Here is a 19,861-nt window from a genome sequence, read left to right on the forward strand (position 1 = left end):
GTATCTGTAGCAAACACTGTAGGTTGCCCATTTACCATCCATTCCCCACCTTCCACCTTATTAACAGAACCAATCCAGGTTGTCCAATGTTCCTTACCAATGATTGGCTCAGGAGTGGGCATGTGACCAAGTTCCTCCAATGAGATGTGAGGGGAGGTCTCTGGGAGGAGCCTTTGGGAAAGGCTTCCTCCTCTCCAGGAGGCGAGACAGCCCCTCTTGCCTTCTAACGGCAGGAGTTGGGAAGTACACCTGGAGGGGCCACAGCTACCTTGTACAGAAGGAACCTGGGTCTTAGATGACATTGAGCTGCTGATTGTACCTTGCCTCAGGCGCACTCTCTTCTGCCTTTTGTGTGAAATAGCACATGACAATCCGGTTTGAACTGCGGTTTTCTGCTACTTGCAGCCCTGATATTGCAGAGCCTGAGGAAGGCCGACTCACCACCATCTTATTTTACTGAGAAAGGAACCAAGGCCTAGAGGGACAGCTGTGTGTCCAGGTGTCAAAACTAACTGATGGCAGTGAGAGACAAGAGCCTCACCTCCCTTCTAACCTAGGCCTCATCCCGTGGTAAGACAGGTTCTGGAATCTTCCATGTTGCCTTGCCTCCCCTCAGCCCAGAGCCTTCTGTAGTCAGCTGTGTCTGTGGAAGCTCATCTGATTTGAATCCAGCAGGCAATATTCCACCTAATTAAGCAATTAAGAGCAGGAAGGCTACATCTCCAGAGCCTACCTGCTTTTCATGTTGAGCCTTTATAAGCCCTCACTGGTTGTTGTGACGGATGCCAGGGGCCGCGGAGACCTCTGGAAGCCGAGTCTTGCTGGGCTGGCCTGTGGGCTGTGGCCCTCTTTATGGAATCTAAAGTCTGCCTTTGGATAATTACCTCCAGGTGACTGTGGGATTAATGTCATCTGGGCCAGAGGTCTGCTGTTTTCTGCTTAAGGGAAGAAAAACAAAACCCTTTGGAGAGGCTCAACAACTGTGAACTTGGAAATCACCCTAAAAATTAGTGAGCCATTGTGGTGAGGCCAGAGCACAGCCACCAGCGTGCTGAACAAGTGTGCCCGTGGGTGAGGTAGAGAGGAGCCTCATAGAAAATGTGTTGATTTTCCTGCTTTCCTCACACACAGGCACAAGGGTGTGCAAATTCATGGAGAAGCAGGCAGCGGTGGGCTTCCGATACGGCACCCTCTGTCCTGGGCGCCCGCTATCAGGAAAAATTCAAGCCAGAAAATTCAGGAAGAAAACTTGGGAAAAGCCGGGTCCAAATAGAAGCCACCTTCATCGTGGACACCTCAGCCATTGCTCTCATTACTCAAGGGCCCGCCCTGCAGCTCAGATTCACAGGCAGTAATATTTCAGCACCAAGGCAAACATCCTTCTCTCAGAAGAACCCCCTCAAAGAGACTGATGCTACAGGTAGAGGTGCCATCTGCCACATGTCTACCACTCAGCCAGACAGAGAGCTGCTGATCAGTGGGTGGGAGGCACCCCCAGCCGATGTTCTAGAACAGCATTTTCCCTCAAGTCCAGTGTGGGGGCGGGGGGGGGATGATATCCTCAGGCAGGTGCTCTGTGGCTGGTCTTGGGGGTTGTGTGTCTTTGTAGCCCCGGGTCCTGTTTCCCTGAGTGGCTCTGTGGGACGAGTGGTGACTGTTGGGGGTGGGGGAGGCAGAAAGTGTAAGTTGTCCTGCGCAAGCGGGTTGTGTGTGCTTGTGCTTGTGCGCGCGTGCTCTCTCGCTTACACAGGGACCTATACGGATTTGGGTATCCCCGGATATGGGAAATGACTGGTGCTTTGCAGGCAGAGCTCTAGACCAGGAGTGTAGTCATGTTAATCAAAATAGAAGGTGAGTTAGATATTAACTTTCAATTTTCTAGTAGATACATTAGAAAAAAAGAAAAGAAAATCTATTTCCAAAATATATTTTATTTAACCCAGCATATACAAAATTATCATTTCAACATACATTCAATATAAAAATATATAAATGGGATATCTTACAGTCTTTTTTCTCTTATGAAGTCTTCAGAATCTGGTGTGTATTTTACACTTGCGGCAATATCTCAGTTTGGACCAGCCCCACGTCAAGTGTTCAATAGTCACGTGTGGCTTATGGCTGCTGTCCTGGACAGTGCGGGTCTGGAGACTTGAATCTGTGTCCCTGCTCGGTTTCCTTCTAGCTCTGTGGCCCTGAGAAAATTATTTATGTGTCCTGAGCTGCTATGTAGCCATCTGTGTAATGCCATTGATAGTCCATCTCATGGCAGTCGTTCAGGTAGCGTCCTATGTGTTGCTGGGTATGTAGGGTCCAAATCAGTGCTGCGGGGCTGGCTTGTACAGTGGTGTGCCGGAGCTGGACCATACATGCTCACAAGAGCCAATGGTTAAGTATTCAGGAATTTTGTAAACTGATGGTAAACTATTGGTCTCTTGAAATCAGCCATGGTGGGAGAATGTTTACACCATGGAAATGAGCAAATGCTTACAAATCGGTCCCTGTCACTCCAGAGAGCTGGTTGTTAAACATTTACTTGCACGCCATGGACTTGGGTATATTTATATGTGATTGCAGGAGTGAGTGTGGTCTGGGGGCTGCTTCCTTGGCTGTTTTTCCTCGCTGAGGCCTCATCATCTCCCTTTAGGTGCCCCTGTCTTGTGGCAGCCCCTTCCAGATTACTCTTTCCCACTATGAGAGGCAGCATTGAGGAGTGGTTAAGCCAGCAGAATCTGGAGCAGACCCTGGATCCTCCATTTACTCATTTTGTAACTGTGGACAGGTTAACTTCTCTGTGCCTTAGTTTCCCTCATCCGTAAAAATAATAGCAGCTGAGAAATAGGGTTAAATACCATCCCTGTAAAGTGATAGAACAGTGCCTGGCATACAGTATGTGCTCATGAATGTTGCCTGTTCTATGTTGATGATTCGCAGGTGATGTTTGCAGCTCCTCCTGGCCTGCAGGCTCTAACTGTTGGTCACTGTGGAACAGTCATGAAGGGACAGTGTTTATGGCAGGTACATCCAGAGGACGAGCTGGTGTGATGGTGGGGTAGGTAACACCACAGTCAAGTTGGACCTGGGGTTGTCTTTCCTTCCATTTTCCTTTCATCTTCTCTTTCTCATCCTGTTATAAGAATTGACCGCCTACTGTGTGTGAATTCTGTGGGGAGGGGATGGGCACACAAAACTGAGAAAGCTGATCCCTGCCCTCAAGGAGCTTACAAAAGTTCTTTGGGGTCTTCACTAATTTTTAAGAGTATAAAGGGGTTCTGAGATGGAAAAGTTTGAGAACTGCTGGACTTCAGGTATAACGAAAAGACTACTAAATGTGGGGGCCAGAGGGGTTGGCAGGTTTGAGCTCTAGCACATATTACTGTGTTTCTAATCCCTTGACTTCTTCTGGCCTCAGTTTCTTCCTCCGTAAAATGGGAGTGATAATGTGGATCGATACCCCAGCCACCTCCAGGGCGCTGTGAAAGTGCATTTAAAGACTCTAAAGACCTGGGGGTGGGGGGCGTTGCTGTAGGCACAAGCTGGGCCCTTGGGGACTATGTTCTAAAGCTGACATTTTACTATCTGGGGGATCTGACTGACCCCCCTGAAGTGAAGCCCAGAGAGTACCCAACAGGCTATCCCAAGCCCTGTCATCTGGCTCTCTGGAATACCAGGGATTCTCTGGGGTAATTCCCACATCAATGCATGAAAAACAAAACCGACACATTTAGGTGACTCTGGAAACATTGCTGGAAAATGCAGGCAGGGAGTTCCCTGGTGGCCTAGTGCTTAGGGTTCTGGGCTTTCACTGCCTTGGCCCAGGTTTAATCCCTGTTGGGGAACTGAGATCCAGCAAGCCAAGTGGCATGGCAAAAAAAAAAAAAAAAAAAAAGGCAGAGAAGGGATTTGGAGCTTGAAATTTCCAGATTTCTGCCACCCTTCTTTGACTGGAATTGACAGCCTCAAGTGTGTCACCTACCAGGACCAGTCTCAAATGGAGGGCTGTTAAGACTCCAGAATAGCCCAAAGGGGACATTGCCCCACCCTACCCTGCTCCTGACCTTCTTCCATCAACCCTGGCTTCCTCCAGGATCCAATGCTTTTTTCCTCCCCAAACGATGCTGTCATGATTGTTCCTACCCATAAGAACCCCTAGGTTGTCTCTCACCAGAACCCCTATCTCCTACCCCATTCCCCCAGAGACCCCAGCCCTAACCTTGGCCAATGACTAGGTGGGATGAGGAGACTCCATAAGAGCTGAAGAGCTTTTCCCAAAGAAGAGCTTCAAAGGTTCCTGGGACGTTTAAATATGTCAATATTAATAGAGATGTTTTAAGTAGAAGAAAATGCCAAAATTGCAGCTGGTCAAATGCTAAAAAACACTCCATGTCAAACTCAGCAACCAGCAGGGTAGAGAGGACAGGTTCTCCTTAGCATCGCTGTGGCCAATTAACTCCACTCCCTGTATTCCCCCCACGGAGCAGGAAGCCTTCCCAGCACCTCTCCCTTGCCCCTGCCCCTTAAGGAAGACAATTAGCATCTGAGCAGAGGTCTCCAAATGACGTCCTGTCAGTTTTCTATCTAGTTCAGTACCATTTCCAACAGTGACTTTCAAAACAGAAATGATTTTTTTGTCATTTACTTACAATTTTTAATATTTTAAATCTGTTTTACATAGTTGTGTGATTATATTCTAAAAACAATTTAATAGGCTGTTTAACGTTTTAATATAATAGACACTTTTTTTTTGGTTTTATTAAGCACTTCTTCTTCTTTTTGTTTTTTTTTTCTTTTCCAAAATGGAAATGATTTTTTAAGTGTACAAAAGTAATGCATCGTTTAAGAAAAAGTTTAGGGGAATTCACTGGCTGTCCAGTGGTTAGGACTCAGCTCTTTCACTGCTGTGGTCCAGGTTCAATCCCTGGTTGGGGAATTAAGATCCGGCAAGCCGTGCCACACGGCCAAAAAAAAGAAAAAAGAAAATGTTTAAAATAGGGAAAAGAAAAAAAAACACTCATAATCCCCTCCCCCCAACTCTAACACAAACAATACCATCATATTGGTGCTTTTTCCTTGCAGTCTCTGTCCCTATAAATACATTTTATTTGAATGTTGTGATGCTTGTCTTGGCCTGGTTCCCCAGAAAGCAGAGTCTGAGACAAAGGTTTCTGTGCAAATATTTTACTGAGGAACATGATTTCAGGGAGGAGGAATGGGAAATGGGGAGCGAAGCTGGCAAGAATGTGATATGGAATTGGCCACAGCTGAGTGCACCTGGGTGCTGGATCCAAGATCATCTGAGGAGTCATAGGAAGACCTTGCATGGGTGGGGGGAGAAAGAGAGAAGCATTTTCCATTGGCTCCCAACCCCCGTCGGTCAAAGGCTTTCCCCGTGGGGTAACTCACCCACATTTCTGAGCTGCCCTTGCATGGGTGCTGAGTGGGTTTCCCCTAAGTCCCAGGCGATGGCATTGACAGAGAAGCCCCAGGGTGAGTGGCATAAGCAGGGGACACATATTGTCAGGTTGCAGCTGTGAGAAGCTGGCTGGAGTCGACCCAGAACTGGTCACCCCAGCGTGGGTGGGACTAAGAGTCAGGCAGGGCCAGGCAGATCTGAAGAGGTGCCCAATACAATCTTGGTGATGCCCACCTAATTTTATCCTTGCTTTCCCCACTGAACTTTATATATTTTCCATATCGATCAATAATTCTCAAAAATTTTTAATTGAAATATAGTTGATTTACAATGTTTCAGGTGTACAACAAAGCGATTCAGTTATACATACATATATATATTCTTTTTCAGGTTATTTTCCATTACAGGTTATTACAAGATATTGAATGTAGTTCCCTGTGCTATACAGTTGGTCCTTGTTGTTCATCTATTTTATATATTGTGGTGTGTATCTTTTAATCACAAATTCCTAATTTATCCCTCCCCCACTTCCCCTTTGGCAACCGTTTGTTTTCTATGTCTGTTAGTCTGTTTTGTAAATAAGTTCATTTATATTACATTTTAGATTCTATATATGTGATGTCACATAGTATTTGTCTTTCTCTGTCTGACTTACTTCACTTAGTATGATAATTTCTAGGTCCATCCATGTTGCTGCAAATGACATTATTTCATTCTTTTTTATAGCTGAGTAAGAGTCCATTGTATACATGTACCACATCCTCTTTAATCATTCAACTGTTAATGGACATTTTGGTTGCTTCTATGTCTTGGCTATTATAAATAGGGCTGCTATGAACATTGGGGTGCATTATCTTTTGGAATTAGAGTTTTCATCTTTTCTGGATATTTGTTCAGGAATAGGATTGTTGGATCATATGGTAACTTTATTTTTAGTTTTTTAAGGAACCTCCATACTGTTCTCCATAGTGGCTGCACCAATTTACATTCCCACCAACAGTGTAGGAGGATTCCTTTTTTCCCACATCCTCTCCAGCATTTATTATTTGTAGACTTTTTGATGATGGCCATTCTGACTGGTGTGAGGTGATACTTCACTGTAGTTTTGATTTGCATTTCTCTAATGATTAGTGATGTTGAGCATCTTTTCATGTGCCTTTTTGGCCTTCTGTATGTCTTCTATAGAGAAATATCTGTTTAGGTCTTCTGCCCATTTTTTGATTGGGCTGTTTGGTTTTTTTGATATTGAACTATGTGAGCTGTTTGTATATTTTGGAAATCAATCCCTTGTCGGTCACATCATTTGCAAATATTTTCTCCCATTCCATAGGTTGTCTTAGTTCTCATAATTTTTAATGGCTGCTTTCCAAGTAGAGGGAAAAGTTTAAATTTTATATATAATCAATTTCTATATATTGTGTTATTTGCAAAAGAGTGACAAGTCAGCCCACTGAGGTGACCTAAGAAGGGTCATTTTATACCTTTGTGGCAAAGAGGGAGGTGTCATTCCTCAACCCAAGTGAGTGGAGGGAAGGCATTGATCTCCTTACTAAATACTTCTGTTTCTGTTTCAAATTCAGAACTATTTGGAATACATTGATGATTGGAAGTCAGGAGAAAAAAACCCTACTGACTTCAGTGTTCTCAATAAAACCCTATCCCTTTTCTTCCTTCCCAGCAGTAATACTTTTAGGACTGCTAGAGAACTCTGGATAAAGATGGGTTTAGGACTCCATTTGTCTCTTGGCACTCATCCATTCGGCAAATATTTATTGAGCACTTGCCATATGTCAGGTATGGCACCAGGCACTGGGGACCCAGAGACCACGGACCATCTCTGAGCTCAGGGCATCAGGTGATACAGGCTTGTAAACAATCAGATGTTATGACAATGCTATGATAATAAGCACAAGACACAGCAGGGAAAGAATAGGTCTGACATTTCATTCATTCACTGACTGTATTTGTTATTTATTGCTGGGCAATAAACTGCCCCAATACTTAGCTACCTAAAACAATAATAACTATTATCACACAGTTTTGGTGGATCAGGAATTTAGGAACAGTTTAGCTGAGTGGTTTTGGCTCAAGGTCTCTCATGATGTTGAAGTCAAGATGCCAGCCAGGACTGCAGTCATCTGAAGGCTTGACCAGGACTCAAGGATCTGCATCCAATATGGTTCCCTCACATGGCTCTTAGCAAGAGGTTTTAGTTTCTTGCCATGTAAACCTGGACTGCTTGAGTGTCTGTGATGTAGCTGCCCCAGAGCAAGTGATCCTACAAAAGGAGGTTGAAGCCACAATGTCTTTCATGAGCTAGCCTCAGAAATCACACACCATCACTTCCACTATATTATATTGGTCCCACAGGACAACGCTATTCAGTACAGGAGGGGACTACCTAAAGAGTCAACATTAGGAAGCGGGGATCATTGGGGGCCACCTTGGGGGCTAGCTACCACGTTGGTTCATTGATTCATTCGATTGCCAGTTATTAAGCACCTGCCAGGAGTCTGGCACTACGCTCAGGACTGGGGATACCAACATGGTTGGGAATGATTGAGTTCAGGGACCAATTCTTTGTTAATTTTATATCTCCAGTGCCTGGAACACAGACAGTCTCGGTAAAGGCTTATTTATTTGTCAAAAGGAAGCAAAATGAAGTGGTTAGGAGCTGGACTTATGGAGCCAGTATGCCTAGGTTCAAATCTGGCCTCCTCCTCCCCACCCTGATGGTTTTCCAACAAATCTTGTTGGTTTATGTTGCTTACAACCAGGAATACTGATGATATGCTCATTAGTTTTCCCACTAATCTCCTTTTGTAGTTCAGACTCCACACAGGATCCCACATTACATTTAATTGTCATGTCTCCTTTAATCTGGGACAGTTTCTCAGTCTTGCCTTGTCTTTTATGACCTTGCCACTTCTGAAGAGTACTGAGTATACATTTTGTAGAATGTCCCTCAATTTGGGTTTGTCTGAGATTTTCTCATGATTAGATTGGGGTAATGCATTTTGGACAAGAGCACCAGAAGTGATATTATGAATCATATAAGGGATACGTTATATCAACATGTTTTATTACTGGTGCTGTTGACTTTCATCACTTGGTTAAGGTGGTAGGTATCTGTGCAGTTTCTATTTTTTCCTTTGTAATTAATAATTATCTTGAGATACTTTGAAACTGTGGAAATATCTTCTTTTTTCATTCTTTTGTCCATTGATTTGGCATCCATTGATAATGCCTTTGGACAACAATTATTCCATGTTGTTTGCCTATTGCTGATTTCCTATCTCTATCATTCATTCTACATTTATTAATCAGAATTTTACTTTAAAGAATAATTATCCCTTCTCCTTCTTATTTACTTATTCAAGTATTTATTTGTAACAGAATGGACTCATGGATTTTTTTCCCTATGGTTTATAATCCATTACTATGGTTATTTATCGCTCAAATTATCTCAGATTTGGCCATTGGGAACTCTCAAACTGGCTCCTGTGTGTATAGGAGAAATTATTTTTAGTTTTAATTTTTTATTATAAAAGTAATATATGCCTGGGTGGAGGGTACATGAGAGACCTCTCTGTACTATTTTTGCAATTTCTTGTAAATATATAGTTATTTCAAAAAGGAAGTTAAAAAAGTAATGTATGCTCATTATAAAAAATCAGGAAATACAGAAAAGTATAAAAATTATCTCATCTCTTAGACTTAATCACTGTCTGTATTCTGGTATGTTTCTCTCCATTCTTTCATTTTAAATGGTATCATAACACAATTGTGGCAGCTCTGAGCACTGACATTCTAGTTTTATAATGGAGAGAATGCCAGCCAGGGAGACAGGGATTACTAAAACAATAATACCACCAGCCCAACATCCATGTGTCTGCCACATGCCCCCAGCCCTCCTGGTGCTGGACCACATCTAATCCCTCCCCCGCCAGCATATGAGGTGGGGTGGTGTGGGCAGTACCCATCAGACAGGGTACTGGAGGGTCTCAATGTATTGATTCAGGGAGCAAAGAGTATCAAGTTTAGTTAATAGAAACAGAAGGAGTTAAAGCTAGTAAATTCAGGAGAATGTACACAGGTCAGGCTGACTTGAGAGAAGAAGAGAGAGATTAAGATGATTAGAGGGAGAGAAAAGAGGAGAAAAGCAGAAAATGTTGAATTTTTACATTCTTGCTTCCAGGAAACAGAGGGCAGCCAAGAACTCAGTGGGTGTTTAACCAAGCAGACTTAAGGTCTTGGTCAAGGATGAACTTCTCACCTCCACTCTAGGTTGCCCTGACAACCTTCTCCTTCTGGTATTGACATTATGATGAGAAAGAAGGGAAAACAGGCAAATGAAGAAAATAGTCATTAGAGGCAGAACCAGCTGTGGTCTGGCTTGCTTCATCTTGCAGGGAGGTCTGGGGAGGAGTCCAGGAGAGGCAGAGGGCTCTTGGGCTGGTGTTTCAGACAGAGGCATGAGGACTAGAGGGAGAGATGGGGTTTCCTGTACAGGGATGGACTTGAACTCATGTGCTAGAGACACTTGAGGCTCCTCTCAGAAATTTTAGTGAAGCCATTCAATTTAAATTAAATCTCACTGGTTGCATATCCTCCTTGCTTCCCTGGCTCTTCAAATTAGTCAAGGTTGCTTAGAAGGAAACTCCAGAACCCAGGTTCAGGAAATGGCAGCCACCCACTCTACCAGCAGGGCTCTGAGTCACCACATTAGCCTGGGGCTTAGAGCCCTTTCTCCTTTTCCATCACCCAGAAGGGTTGGGACCATCAGAGGAGAGAGAAAGAATGGAAGAGGGTATCAACAGTAGTTATTACTCTCTTCTCTTTTCAGGTAGGGAAACTGAGGCTGAGACATTAACTCGCCTACAGTCACAAAACTGAGAAGTGTCCGGGATTCAAACCCAGGCCAGATCAAGTCAAGGTTTTGCTGGGTAATTACCTCACTCTGTGATACAGAGCAGTGGTTCCCAAACTCTATCGTGTGTCAGAATCCCCTGGAGGGCTTGTTAAAACACAGAAGACTGAGCCCCACCCCAGAGTTTCTGATTTGGAAGATCTGGGGTGTGGCTTGGGAATTTGTATTTCTGACAAGTTTCCAGAAGATATTGATGCTGCTGGTCCAGGAACCACACTTTGAGAACTACTGACATAAAGCAAGCCATTTAAACCTTGGACCTTGAGTACAGTCTTTGTAAAACAAGGAGTACCTTTTTCAGAGGTGCTTTAGCCATGGGGATACAAAGGTTGAGGGAGTTTTACTTTTAGCAAAGTAGCTCCTTGGATCTCTTTACATATTAGGGTTCCATGTGAGAGGTTATTGGAAAGGAGGTTTCTGCTATTAAACATAAAACCAAGAGTTATAAACTAGTGACCTAAAAGATGTCAAATACTGTTTGTTCCTGTTATCTCTTGCTATGGCTTAAAACAACAACAATTTTAATACATGATTTTGTGGGTCAGGAATCTGGGCAGATCTACCCCTATGGTGCCCACCAGAGTTACTCAGGGCTACTCAGCTGGTGTCCGGGCTGGTCTGGAGGGTCCAAGATGGCTTCACTCACATGGCTGGAGCCTTGTCGGGGTGGTTGGAAGGCTGTTGACTGGAACATCTACCATGGCCTCTCCAGCAGGATGGTCTCAGGGTAATTGGATTTCATGGCAGCTCAGGGTCCAGAGCAAGTGTTCCAAGAGACAGAAAGCAGAAAGCACCAGTCTTTTAAGGCGCAGGCCTGGAAACCAGCACAGCGTCACTTTGCCATCTGCCATTTGTCAGCATAGTCACCAGAGGTCCCTGTCCCCAGATTCAAGGGAGGACACATACACCCGCCTTCTCAGTGGGCGGAATGTTTTGTGGCTGTCTCTTTGAACTCAAGCTTCATCCACACCTGAACCTTATGCCGATGATAAGCTTCTGATCCTCAAGCCAGATGTGGTAAAGGGATGAGACTTGGGTGGGGGGGGCGGTGAGTGTATTTTGCATGTGGGATAAATGTAAATAACTTGAGCAGAGGGTGGGTTGTAATAAGTCCTAGAACACCTCCATCCTTCTGGAGGAAGCCCAGTCGGCCCCATGGAGAAGCCCATATAGAAAGAAACCTGGCCCTGCACCTTTCTCCCAACAGCCCAGCTGAGCTCCCAGCCCATAGGCAGTGCTAACTTGCCAGCCATGGGAGTGAGCCAGCTGGGAAGGTTTGGTCCTCCAGCTCCAGTCAAGCTTAGCTGATGGCACATAGAGTGACATGGCACTAAATAGGGCTGTGTGATGGTTCATGTTGTGTGTCAGTGCCCGGATGCCTGGATGTTTGGTCAAACATTATTCTGGATGTTTCTCTGAAGGTGTTTTTCAGATGAGATTAACGTTTAAATCAGTGGACTTTGAATACATTAGATTGCCCTCCATAATAGGGTGGGCCTCATCCAATCAGTCGAAGTTCTGAATAGAACAAAGACTGACCTCCCCTGAGCAAGAAGGAATTCTTTTTAAGATTCATTATTTATTTATTTATTTATTTATTTATTTAATTTTTGGCTGTGTCAGGTCTTAGTTGCAGCACGCAGGATCTTCGCTGAGGCATGCAGGATCTTTTGTTGCAGCACACGGGCTCTTCATTGTGGTGTGAGGGCTTCTCTCTAGTTGTGGCGTGAGGGTTTTTTCTCTCTCTAGTTGTGGCGCACAGGCTCCAGGGCGCGTGGGCTCTGTAGTTGTGGCATGCGGCTTCCAGAGCATGTGGGCTCTGTAGTTTGCAGCACGCAGGCTCTAGTTGAGGCGTGCGAGCTCAGTACTTGTGGCACATAGGCTTAGTTGCCCCACGGCATGTGGGATCTTAGTTCCCTGACCAGAGATTGAACCCGCATCCCCTGCATTGTAAGGTGGATTCTTTACCACTGGACCACCAGGGAAGTCCACAAGAAGGAATTCTGCAGCAGATCTTGAGGTCTTTGACTCTAACTGCAACTCTGCGATCTATGGAATACTAGTTTTTGATGAATGTTAATAAGTCCTCAGCTATTAAAAAAATGTTTCCATGGTCAATTATGTTTGGGAAAACTATTTATCAAACAATGCTTAAAAGGTCTCTGTGTTGCAGAACTTCTAATTTGGCCGTGGATCAGTTTCCATATAGCACATCTGGAGCCTTGGAAAGGGCTGATCTGGGGTTATTGCGAGCTTCCTGACAGTGAATCTTTATTCTGTTTTGTAAGTGGGTCACCCTGGTCGGCTTCCACTCTTTTAGAGGGTCTCATTTATAGGAGAAAAGGGGTCTCCTTCTTGGGTAAAGGGAAAGCGATGCATCGGTTTGTTCTCTTCCATCAGAGCAGCACTGTGGGTCCGCGAGTGAAGACTTTCCAGCCTGAGAGCTGCTGCTGCATCAGAGCCCTCGCCCAGCTCCTGAGGCTTCCCCTTTCTGCGAGGGAGTTTGGACCACTCTATCAGATATTCTAGAGCAGAACCAATGAATTATTTAAGTGCTTTCTGCTGGCAAAGATGCTAATGAGATGCTACTGCATACATTAGTGTAATACCTGGAGATTCTTTTTGCTCAGGACCACTGTCTCTGCCCTCTATTGGCTGTGGTGGTGGGTGGGGTATGGGGTGGCAAAGAAGCCAAGGAACTGAAGACTTGCCAGCCAGCAATTCATGACTAGGGAGGACAGAGGGCTATCCATCTTCCTAGGTCCCATGTTGGGGACTTGAAGAATGAACATCCAGAAGCTGTTTTCCACTCACACAAGCAGGACAGAGCTCAAATCACCTCCTCCAGGATGCCTTTCCTGACTTATCCCTACCCACTGTGCCCTCTTCTTCCTCTCCAGGCTGAGAGATGTGTCCCTCCTCTGTGTGCCACAGTCCCTGTGCTGACCAACATCATAGATGATGGCAGGGCACCATTGTCTGTGTCCACCATTACACCCTGAGCTCCTGAGAACGTGTGTTCAGTGCCTTTCTTCTCTTCCTCTCCAGGACCGAAGGTGGCGCTCAGTACGTACAGGATGTTCAGATGTTGTTTCATGAGTTGAATTGAATTGTTCATACGTGATTAGTTCAATTCAGAAGGAAATGTGGTTATTTTGATAGGGATTGGTCTTTGCCTTTGGAGCTGCTGAGCAAATTTAATATGTAAACAAGACTCAGGTGGAGAGATGTTAAGCACTCAAAAAAAAATCTTTTCCAAGTACTTTGGCAGCTTCCATTTGATGAACGGTTGGTTTCAAATGATTTAGATGTATTTATTCAAGTAAGTTCAATAGGACCAATCTCTATTTGGCAAAATTCTGTTAACTCTTACTGTCTTTTACTGTATGGCCTTAGAAGTAATTCATTTTCATTTCATCTCCCTTCCTTCCTTCCTTCCTTCTTTCCTTCCTTCCTTCCCACTCATTCAGATGAGAGTTTGCTCCCCAAATTAAGAGAATAAGTAAGTATTAGGAAGTAAATCTGCGGTCATGTATCTTGTCTGGTTTCTGCATTGCTTTCATATTTCAATCGACACTGTCACACCAAAGCTATTGGTTAGCTCTTTACTGCTTACGGTGCAGTGCATGGGCTGGCAGTATCGGCATCTCCTGGGAGCCTGCTAGAAATGCAGAACCTCAGGCACACCCCAGACTTTCTGATCCCTGGGTGATTCATATGCATGTACATGTTTGAGAACAGAGGTTTAACTAACCTGGGCAATGTCCCTGTTTCATACCTTGGAGATGATGTGGGGACTGAACCGAAAGAAGAGGATTGAATATATACCTCTTTGCAATTTATCAGCACTAAGTGGCCTACACCTTTACGGGATCTACACACTGGAAAGGTTTCCCTACCTGTCCCACGCACACCTTCTGTAAGAAGCAGCACCACTGCCCCTAAGGGACTGCCATTAACCACTTTATATGCGTTCTCTCTCTCAATCCTTACAACAAATCTATGAGGTAGGCACTACCTCTGTCTCTTTACAGATGAAGAGCCTGAAGACTAGAGAGGTGAAACAGCTTGCTTGCCGCCCCCCAGCTTGGCACAGCACCTGGCCTGTAACAAGAGTTCTATAATTGAAGGCTTTCAGCATCCTCCTCCTCTTTTTGGGAACAGGGTGGTCCAGACTTAAATGGCTGCAGAATAGTTCAGTTGACTCATAAACTGCACTGAGGTGTCATCTTCTGTTTTCAACCCTTTGCAGACTCTAGAATGGTATTTGCTACCCTGGGCCAAGAGCCAGGGATAGTATCTTATTGCCTGCCCCGTCCCAAGGCTCCCACTTCCTCTTCCATGTACTCCTCCTCCTCAATCTCCTCCTCCTTCTCAGCCTTCTCCAACTTCTCTCCTTCCTCCAACTTCTCCTCTTTCTCTTTCTTGTCTTCCTCTTCTTCTTTCTATTCCCTCTCCTCTTCCTTTCTTTTTTTTTTTTAGATTTTTTAAATTGAAGTGTAGTTGATTTACAATGTATTAATTGCTGTACAGCAAAGTGATTCAGTTATACTTATATATACATTTTTCTTATATTCTTTTTCATTATGGTTTATCTCAGGATATTGAATATAGTTCCCTGTGCTATACAGTAGGACCTTGTTGTTTATCCATTTTATATGTAATAGTTTGCATCTGCTAACCCCAAACTCCCAATCCATCCCGCCCCCACCCCTCTCGCCCTTGGCAACCACAAGTCTGTTCTCTATGTCTGTGAGTCTGTTTCTGTTTCATAGATAGATGTTTCCCTTTTTTCTCTTCTTTCTCCTCCCATGGTCAAGCATGTGAACTCAGTGCAGCTCCTCTTTCTTCCATCCCCCTCCTTCCCTCCTTTCGCTCTGGGCTCCAGGTAGAGAATTCAGATGATGATGATGGTGACAATGATGACGACGATGATTTTATCGTTGTTACTGTTTGGCCATGCAGGATATTCGGTCCCTTTTCCCCCTTTATTCTTTTCATCTTCTACCCTGGTGGGAAGGAGGTCATTCAGCATAAGAACATGAACTGCTATGAAAGACAACCAACATTAGGAAGAGAAAGCCTGGTTTGTCTTAAAGATTTAGAAACTCTGTGGGTGAGGAGGAGGGACATGATGGGTAATAAGGACCGCAGGGAGGGAGGAGGGAGAGAAAAGAGAGGAGACTAGAAAGAGGGAACTCCAGGGTGCTCCTCAGACACACAGTCTGGTTGCTCTGCAAGGGGATTAGTAGGAAAAGCACAGACTATTTGGCACCATCCTCTCTACTTGGGGTGTGTTCGTCACCAGCCGCTGGGAAGCCACTGTCAGGTTAAGGGTATGCCGGCAAGTCCTTCCAGCCACTGCAGGACATTAAGCGGCAGTTACATCATTGTTACTGCTAATACCAGCCCACCACTTCCTACGCTCCCTCTGCATGCCTGGAGCTTGTTAAATTCTTTCCATACACGACTCCTACATCTCACAGATTGGGCAGAGTAGGAAACTGAGGCCTGTGCTTTCTCTATTTGTCTGCTCTACAGTTTGGACTGTAACACACTAAACTAGATCGTTGGGACTGACACACAACTTGCTGTCCTCTGTGTACAAAACTATGCTGCTGATCAAGGATCAGAGGAGTGTGATCATTGACTTAATTAATTTATTGTCTACTTGGGAAGAGAAGACATATACACATAAATTCAAGGGCTAATTACCTCTAGAGGAATGTAAGAGATGCCAGAGATGGTCTGACTAAACACCAAATTAATGGCAGAGATATAGGGCCTATAAGATCTTACTAACATTTATTTATTAAAATTGCAGATATCACCAAAAGATGGACAAGATACATTTTACACATTTGCAAATAAATATAAGTAACCCATAACCCACTCTTAGACTAAAAATAACAAATTCTGAATATCTTCAGGTCAAATGTAACTCTTTTATACATTCAGTATTTCTTCAAATAGGATTATCTTTTTCTAGAAGCAATCACAAAGCCTAAAGAGATTTGCAGCAGTGGAAAGGATTTTTTTCTCCCCTGTAATGAACAGATCAAAAGCTTAATCCCAAGGTCTGTCTTTGTGTCCAAGGATCATTGTGGTGTGAGTCACTCCAAGTGGGTTTTTTCCTACACACTCAAGAACTGCAAGGCATGGCAGCGGGGAGGGGGAGACATAAAATTTTAAAAGCCAACAAAAGAGATCACTTTCAGCAAACTTTGTATCCTGGAAGGGACGCCAAAAACGGGTACTTTTTTATATCAGGCACCTAGGAAAATATGTACTGATTTTGCTCCAGGCCACTCAAGGCCAAGACTGCTCTTCAGAAAGGCATCTACTCCCATTTTCTTTGTTCCTGATCTCTTGGACACTGGCTTTGCAAAGATCATTATGAGTGTTTTGACCCACCAGTGCTAGGCTTAACTTTCAGGTCAGCAAGAACTATTAAAGAAAAAATTATCCATGACACTAGTTAAAATAGTGAGGTAGACTTTATTCAGGGAGACTTTTACTATAGGTGTAGGGACTACTGCAATGGGGTTTTGCAGTAGGGGAGAAAGATTAGGCTTAGCTCTGAATATAACAAGGAAAAGTGGGAATTTATAGCCAAGGAGCAGAGTGAGGGTCAGTGGATGGAAAATTACTAATAGGAAACATCAAGGGTAAGGGGAGAGTCTGGCTAAGCCAACCTAACAGGATTCTTGCTGAAGGCAGGCCAGGGTGATCAGGCATCACTTGGGGGTTGGTGGAGGAAGAGGAACCCCGGGCAGGGGGAGTCTGGCTAAACTGACTTAACAGGATTCTTGCTATGATTGGGCCATGCAAAGATAGACACAGAAGTCCAAAAGTTGAGGCCTAGTTGGGAAAAGGATTCTGAGACAGCTGGCTTCAGGTAGGGCTTGATCTGGCAGATCCTTCTGTAGCACCAGGACCCAATTCCTCTCTTAGCCTCCTGCCTTCATTCTTAGCAGACTCATCCATCTGGTTCTGGGATGGCTGCTGCAATTACTGAGATTTTTCTTTCCACACAGCAGCAAAAAGAATCTGGGTTCTAGTGTTCCCAGCAGAAGTCCTATGCTTTCCTCTGGTTAGTCCAGCTTAGATAATGTGCCTGCCTCAACCATCTCTGTGGTCAAGGGATGGAATAACTGGATTGGATCAAGCCAGACCTCAGACCTGGGGTATGAGGGGTGGGGTCAAGTTCACAAGACTAAATGGCTCAGAGTTGGGGTGAGGGGTGGTTTTTTAAAGGGAAGTCCAGAAGCATTGATCAGAAAAAGGGGAGGAGTAGGTAAGGGGAAAAATCATAGATGATAAGCCTATCTACATCTTCAGTGGTTTGATTATCACAGCTGGGGCATTTTTATTGAAAAACAATCCACACAGTAGCAAGAATCTTGGGGTTTGCCTTCATAGTGGAAGACTGCAAGTTGTTCCCAGAAGATCTGAATCAATGTCTGAAATGTGACAGCTCAGATAAGAATTTACATGGCTGCCTCAGGATTTATTTTTTTGAAAGGTCGCAAAAGCATGGAAATAAATGTCAAGTTGGAATTATTTATTACTCTTGCACCTCGAGGTCATTTCTAGTGAGTTTGCTTTATCTAGTGAGGTAAGCAGGGAAAAATCTTGTTTTTACACTAAGGGAAGAAATGAATGAAGAAATGGAGACTCCTATTCCTGGAAATTTCTGACAGGCAGGCTTTTGTATTAATCAAAGAGAGTGCAGAGCAAGGTGCAAGAGGTAAGGAAAATGAACAAAGGGTAGAGAAGTAAAGTTTCAGTGATTCAAATAAAACTCAGAGATGTTAAGGGAGTCCACAAAGAACTCAGGAAATTGGTCATTACAATTTTCAAAATAGTACTTGAATGAATCCAGAATGTCTAAACCTTGGTAGCTTCCAACAGAGTAGGTGGGGCAAGGTGAGGTGGGAAGGGGGTGAGGAGGTGGCGTGGGAGGGACCAGAAAGAGACCAACTGATAGGGTGGTTGGGAAGAGAAGAAACAGTGAGAGAGAGAGGGGTGGGGGGTGGGGGGAGAAGAGGAAGAAGCAGGGAGAGGAGGAGGAGGAGGAGGACGAAGAAGGATAAGGAGAAGAAGAAGAAGAAGAGAAACTTGGAGGATCAGACACCATAATATGAAAGGCACACAGATGGGAGGAAAGGCAGGGGCACCCAGGCAGAGAGAACTAGGGAAACAATTTGAACATGAGAGTCTTCCTGAGGTCAGAGAAGCCTGTTTTCTTCATCCTTGTCCACCCATTTCCTGATGCAGGGCCTGGCTCTTATAGTGAAAACCAAGGCAGAGGAAGCACGCAGAGAAGGATGCCGGGAAGCTGGAGGGGGAGACACAGGGATGGGAGATGTGCAGTGGTTCAGGCTAAAGATCGAATGCCGGCTGTTAAAGGCGTAAACATGAGTAAATACGTTGGAAGGAAAGTAAAATTTGCAAGTCTCCACGCTATAGAAGCCTCTTACAATATGGGGGGAAAAGGTAGTATAATTTCTGAAACAAGATTGAGCCTAGAGTTTAAAAAAATAAGTCTTTTTCATTTTTTAATCACAAATGTAATACGTGTGTGTTGTTAAAAACTTCAGTGTTTTAATACAGTGAGTAAAATGTGGAAGTCCACCTCTGTGAGCTGGGCATCCTGCCCCCTCTCACTTTTTCAGGCTTCCCTTTTTCGGTTATTCCTTCCATGTCCGGCACTGATTCCTCCTTTGACTTTACCATCTCCACCCCCTTACAAACATGTTCATGCATTTCCTATTCCTTTTAAAAAATGCACCGAGAAGGGCTCAGCCTTCACTGCTGTGGCATGTCTGCCCCATATACAAATCATGAATTAAATCAGGAGGGACATTCTACAAAACACCTGACTGGAACTCTTCAGAAGTGTCAAGGTCATAATAAAGCAAATAAAGATGGAGCAGCTGTCCCAGATGGGAGGAGACAAAGAATTGTATCTCAATGCAGGGTATACCCTGGACTGGATCCTAGACCGGGTATTAGAAGGAAACTCTCCTGATGTGATAAAGAGTGCATTCGTTATCTGTTGCTGAGAAAAATTATCCCAAAGCATAGCAGCTTAAAACTACAAACATGTTCTATCTCATGCAGCTTCTGAGAGTGACTTAGCTGCGGTTCCTCCTCAGGGTCTCTCCTGCTGTTTCAGTGAAGTTGTTGCCTGGGGCTGCAGTCTTAGAAGACCTGACTGGACTGGAGGAACTGTTTCCAAGCCCACTGACCTGGCTGCTGGCAGATGACCTCAGTTCCTCACCATGTAGCTCTCTCTTCTTTTTTTGGCCGTGCCACTCCACACAGCATGCTGGATCTTAGTTCCCCGACCAGGGATCGAACCCACGCCCCCTACAGTGGAAGCATGGAGTCTTAACCACCGGACCACCATGGAAGTCCCTAGCTCTCTTTATAGCCTTGCTCATGACATACTCCCTCATACCCCATCGCCTGAGTGAGTGATGCAACAAACACACACACCAAGATGGGAGCTG

Source organism: Balaenoptera musculus, chromosome 11 (genome assembly GCF_009873245.2).
Source record: "Balaenoptera musculus isolate JJ_BM4_2016_0621 chromosome 11, mBalMus1.pri.v3, whole genome shotgun sequence".
Taxonomy (NCBI): domain Eukaryota; kingdom Metazoa; phylum Chordata; class Mammalia; order Artiodactyla; family Balaenopteridae; genus Balaenoptera; species Balaenoptera musculus.